Raw genomic sequence first — 5,565 nt, 5'->3', positions numbered from 1 at the left:
ATACCAGAATACCGCTACCACCGATATTTTTTGCCTACCGAGAAAAAAAACCTTGGTCCAGCGCCAACCTCAGGTCTTGCCGACTCCGTCTTGCGATCAGTCTCACCTTCCTCGATCCATATAATGACCGAATCTCCTCTCATCGCCTCACCAATTAATCGGTACCTAGCCACATATGGATCCTATGGACGAGACGCACGGCGCCGAGATGAGCACCATCGCCTCTCGGGTCGCGTCCATCTGCGCCCTGGTCGACGTCGCAGCGGGCGAGACCATGAGCGCCAGACGAGTCGCCGCCATCGCCGCCATGATCCACGACGTCGCCGCAGAAGAGGAGACGACGACCAGGCCCGGCAGCAAGATCAAGAGGAAGCGGAGGCGCATGAGCAGCGCAAGCAGCTACAAGGAGACGCGCACGCTCCGCGAGACCGAACTCGACGTCGTCTCCAAGGCACGCCACCGCGCCACTGGCCGGACCGTCATCCTCAGGGCTCTCCAGCCCGACTGCGGCGTCTCGGTTGGCGTGCTCCTGCGCGAGGCCTGCTTCATGGCGGCCTGCCGCAGCCACCCCAACGCCGTCGCTCTCCACGGCATGGCGCGCGCAGCCGGCACTAACAACTACTCCATCGTCATGGAATACGCCGGCCCAACCCTTCACGACGTCCTCCACGACCGCATCGGCCGCCTCGGTCGCCCGTTCACGGAGGCCGAGGTGCGCGGCATCATGCGCCAGCTGCTGTCCGGCGCGGCCACCATGCACAGCCACGGCATCATCCACCAAGACATCAATCCCAAACACATCTTCGTGAGCGGCACCGGGGACGACGACGACACCGCTCTCACCGTCAAGATCGGCCACTTCATGGTGGCGTTGTCGACGGCGGAGCCGGGCACCTTCGACTGCGTGTACAGCTACGCCGGAAGGAGCGAGTACATGGCGCCGGAGACTCTAGTGTGGAAGGACTACGGCACACGCGTCGACACGTGGTCGCTGGGTTGCGTCATGGCCGAGCTCCTTACCGGCGAGAGGCTCTTCGAGGTGGCGTGGGGCTTGGCGACCAACCAGCTCTACAAGATCTTCGACCTGCTCGGCGTCCCAGGCAAGAAAGCGTACAGGGAATTCAAGGCGCCCTGCACGGACGAGTTGGTGGATCTGTAGCCGGCTGCGGGAGAAGATTCCAGAGAAGACGCTATCAAAGGAAGGGTTCGAGGTTTTGAAGGGGCTCCTCACCTGCATCCCTAGCAAGCGGTTGGATGCGGCCGCCGCGCTCCGTCTTCCATGGTTCGCTCACACCGACCACCATGCTCTGGCTCCGGCTCCGGTAGTTGCTGCAGAAGTTTTCAAAAGCGGTGGTGCCGCCGCGAGCATTTCGGCGATGACAGCGTACTCCGGGCAGGCAGCCTTGTCATTTTTTCAGCGCGCTCTCAGATCGATCGGGCTCGCTCCCAATGAAGTGTAAAAAACTAAAAATCCTAGCAGTAACCTGAATAGCGGGCCAAAAGTGTTGTAAGCAGGACCCTTCGTTGGAAAGAAATTTTAGACAGTTCAATATATTTAGAAATTTTTCATGTGATCTAGTATCTTGCATTTACATTTCAGGGAAACAAAGCTGCGCGGAGTTTGAAACACATTTAGAAACAATGATGCTCGCTTAATAGTATTTTCAGAACGACAACTGCTTTGATGGTATTCTTGGAACAAGGCAATAAATGATGGCATTTTAAGAATTTCCTCTTATTTCAGTTGGTATAATTGCTTGCCTGGCTGATGAAGAATTGAACACTGCAGTGTCTCCATGTTTGCATTGTCTCCGTTATGTGAGATAATTACAAAAAAAACACCACATTTAAGGTAAGGATAACAAAAAAAACCACCACTATAGGTTAGGGTTTCAAAAAACCACCACTCTACGGTTAACACGTAACAAAAGACACTAATTTGCCTGTAACGGTCATCTAATTACAACACTGACAGTGGATCTGTTAGCTGACGTGGCACATAGCTAATGAATACACCCCTGCAACACTTTTAAATCCAATAACCGTTGTAATCACAGAAGCAACATTCAACCGTGAAAAAGTCCACCGATCTATTAACCATCATCAACGCAAATACAAAGAACACCAAAGGTAATAAAAATTACAAATAGGTTTTTGGACCACCTAGCTCACACTACGAGCACTGTAGCGAGCCGAAGGCGCGCCGCCGTCCTCGCCCCTTCATCATCGGAGCCGGGAAAAAACTTGTCGAAGTAGAGCTTGTTGTAGTAGACGAACGGGAAATTGTCGTGTAAATGCCCCAAAAGACCAACACAGCAAAGCAGCAACCATCGCCAATGATGAGAAATGTAGATCGGAAAAGCAAAACTTGTAAATACACTAACGAAGACGACCGGATCTCAGGAGATCTGCCGGACACAAAACTCCACACGCCCTCCGCTGGCGCTAGATGCACCAACGGAAGGGCGGGGAGGACCTTATTTTGCACTAACTCTTCCTTCTTAAAAATCTATATCCCAGCTCGTTTTCATCGAGCCTTCCCCCCGTTTGGAGTATAGCCAAGTGGTAAGGCATCGGTTTTTGGTACCGGCATGCAAAGGTTCGAATCCTTTTACTCCAGAGCATACTTATTCTAGAAAATAGAAAAAGAAAAAGAAAGTATCATCCCTAATAAATAAATGAAAGTAGATTTACATTCTTTTTGTATTTCTAGGGGGAATGTTGAGGCAAACTTACGATGCTGACAAGCTGGTTAGGTGCCGAGTTGGATTAGACATCGCATCAGGATGTAGCCGCTGCCTCATCATCCTGAAGAAGACACTGAAAAATAATCTAAAAGGGAATGGGTAACCTCCCACCGGCGAGAAGCTGTGTCCTGTCACACCTCCAAAGCCCAAATGCTACCAGAGACGGATCAGACCAGCAACATCGCTGGCGAGACGATGGAATCCTAGATGGGGTTTCACGGGTCGCCTCCCATCTACTATGAGCCGCACCACACTATAACACCAATTTAATGCACATATAGTTAATTTTACGTGTTAAAGAGATCCAATTTTCTGTATTCCGCATCTGTGGAGTGAATTGTTCAGATCCAGGTCGTCCCAGAGATAATTCTTTAAATTCTTGCTTGAAAAACATGAGAGAAACAACCATCTTATAAAACGCTAGAAGCATGCCCTCCAAAGCAAATATGGCTTCAACATATTTGGTTTCATCTTCAGGTCGAAATGTTAGTACATGGTCATGAGAGAGAGGGAGAGAGACAGAGACAAAGACAGAGAGAGAGAGAGAAAACATAAGCACACATGCATGCCAATATCATAAGGTTGAATGAACTATTTGTATGGTAACAATTAGGAGTCTGCATATGTTAAAAGGCAACAAAAGATTTTGCTGAATTACAAACCAAACATGCCCAATGCCCAGTCCACTATGGGAATTAACTTAGGTGTAGGTTTCTCTGAAATAAACAAGTAAATAAACTTGGCTCCCATCACAGGTATAGGTTTCTTTGAAATGTAATGCAACAAACAACCTATAGATCATATTATGCAAGAAGCCATCCCAATTGATCATTCTGGATCAGCGGTTCTTGAACATTTACTGCGACTACAAGGTAACTCGTTTGGTGGGTTTGATAATGTGGGTCTCAAAGAGGTCATTTCAGTGACATGTTGGTATTTATGGTGGATCCGTCGGCAAAGAACTCATGATGAAGCCATGCCTCCAAATTTACCGGTGTAAAATGTCTATCCTAGGGATCACAGCTCGAGCTGCGAAACTAAAATCTCGCCCCCATATCGCTGGTGTTAAATGGAGTACTCCAGAACCTAGACAAATTAAACTCAATGTGGATGCCTCCTTCCATGTGGATTCTGGTGCAGGTTCAGTAGGTGCGGTTCTAAGAGATTACAAATGAGAGTTTGTGGCTGCTTCCACATTGTTCATCGCACATGTGGCTTCTCCAGCGATGGCGGAGGCCATGGCTCTTCGTCATGGTTTAGCTTTGGTGATCAAAATGGGATGTAACAATATCATTGCAGAATCGGATTCTTCAGACACTATCCAGGCGTGCACGGGCGAAACCATCTGGTGGAATGAATCAGTGGCGATCTTTGCGGACTGCATAGACATGTCTTTGCTTATAGGGAAAGCCAGTTTTGTTTTTTGTCCGAGGGAAGCAAATCAGGTAGCTCATGAGTTAGCAAAAAGTAGTGTTGAGTTTAAGAGTTCTTGTAATTGGGAGTTTGAACCCCCTAGTTTTTTTATTAAACACTCTTGTGAACGATGTAATATTTGTTGGTGATTAATAAAATCCACAGCACAGTCCTGTTGTTTCCCTAAAAAAAAGCAACCTATAGATCATAGGAAAAAATTGTCTAAAATTCGATTGAACCAAGGTCCTGCTTACAACACTTTGAGCACACTATATATTCAGTTTACTGCTAGGACTCAACCACTTCCTTGGACGCGAGATCTGAGAGCACACTCAAAGAATGACAAGGCCACATGCCAGGAGTAGGCTGCCATCGCCCAGATGCCCGCTGCCGCACCACCGCTCTCGGAAACTTCTGCAGCAACTACCGGAGCCGAAGAATGGTGTTCGGTTTGCGCGAACCACGGAAGCTGGAGCGCGGCGGCCGCATCCAACCGCTTGCTAGGGATGCAGGTGAGGAGCCCCTTCAAAACCTCGAACCCTTCCTTAGATAGCGTCTTCTCCGGGATCTTCTCGCGCAGCCGGCTACGGTGCTGCGCTCGCTGCTGCTGCTCTCGCCGCCACAGGTCCACCAACTCGTCCATGCAGGGCGCCTTGAATTCCCTGTACGCCTTCTTGCCTGGGACGCCGAGCAGGTCGAAGATCTTGTAGAGCTGGTTGGTTGCCAAGCCCTTCACCACCTCGAAGAGCCTCTCGCCGGTGAGGAGCTCGGCCATGACGCAGCCCAGGGACCAGGTGTCGACGCGTGTGCCATAGTCCGTCCACACTTTAGTCTCCGGCGCCATGTACTCCCACGTTCCGGCGAATCTGTACCTGTCGTAGGCGTCCGGCTCTGCCGTTGACATCGCCGACCCGTAGTGGCCGATCTTCACGGTGAGAGCGGTGTCGTCGTCGTCCCCGGTGCCGCTCACGAAGATGTGTTTGGGAGTGATGTCTTGGTGGATGATGCCGTGGCTGTGCATGGCGGCGGCGCCGGACAGCAGCTGGCGCATGATGCCGCGCACCTCTGCCTCCGTGAACGGTCGGCCGAGTCGGCTGATGCGGTCGTGGAGGACGTCGTGCAGGGTCGGGCCCACAAACTCCGTGACGATGGAGTAGTTGCTGGTGCCGGGTGCGCGCGCCATGCCGTGGAGAGCGACGATGTTTGGGTGGCCGCAGCAGGCCGCCATGATGCAGGCCTCGTGCAGGAGCACGCCGATCGAGATGCCGCAGCCGGGCTGGAGGCCCCTGAGGACGACGGTCTTGCCGGTGGCGCGGTGGCGCGCCTTGGAGACGAGGTCGTACTCGGTCTCGCGGAGCGTGCGCGTCTCCTCGTAGCTGCGTGCGCTGCCCATGCGCCTCCGCTT

At 51.5% G+C, this 5,565-nt stretch overlaps 1 pseudogene; it reads left to right on the top strand.

Annotated features, from left to right (window-relative positions):
- Positions 1-208: 208 nt before the first annotated feature.
- LOC124648636 lies at positions 209-1,460 on the top strand (annotated as a pseudogene).
- Positions 1,461-5,565: the final 4,105 nt, after the last annotated feature.

The sequence above is a fragment of the Lolium rigidum genome, chromosome 4 (assembly GCF_022539505.1).
Source record: "Lolium rigidum isolate FL_2022 chromosome 4, APGP_CSIRO_Lrig_0.1, whole genome shotgun sequence".
Classification (NCBI taxonomy): domain Eukaryota; kingdom Viridiplantae; phylum Streptophyta; class Magnoliopsida; order Poales; family Poaceae; genus Lolium; species Lolium rigidum.
The sequence above is the reverse complement of the archived record's forward strand: the minus strand, read 5'-3'. Positions and strand labels throughout refer to the sequence as shown.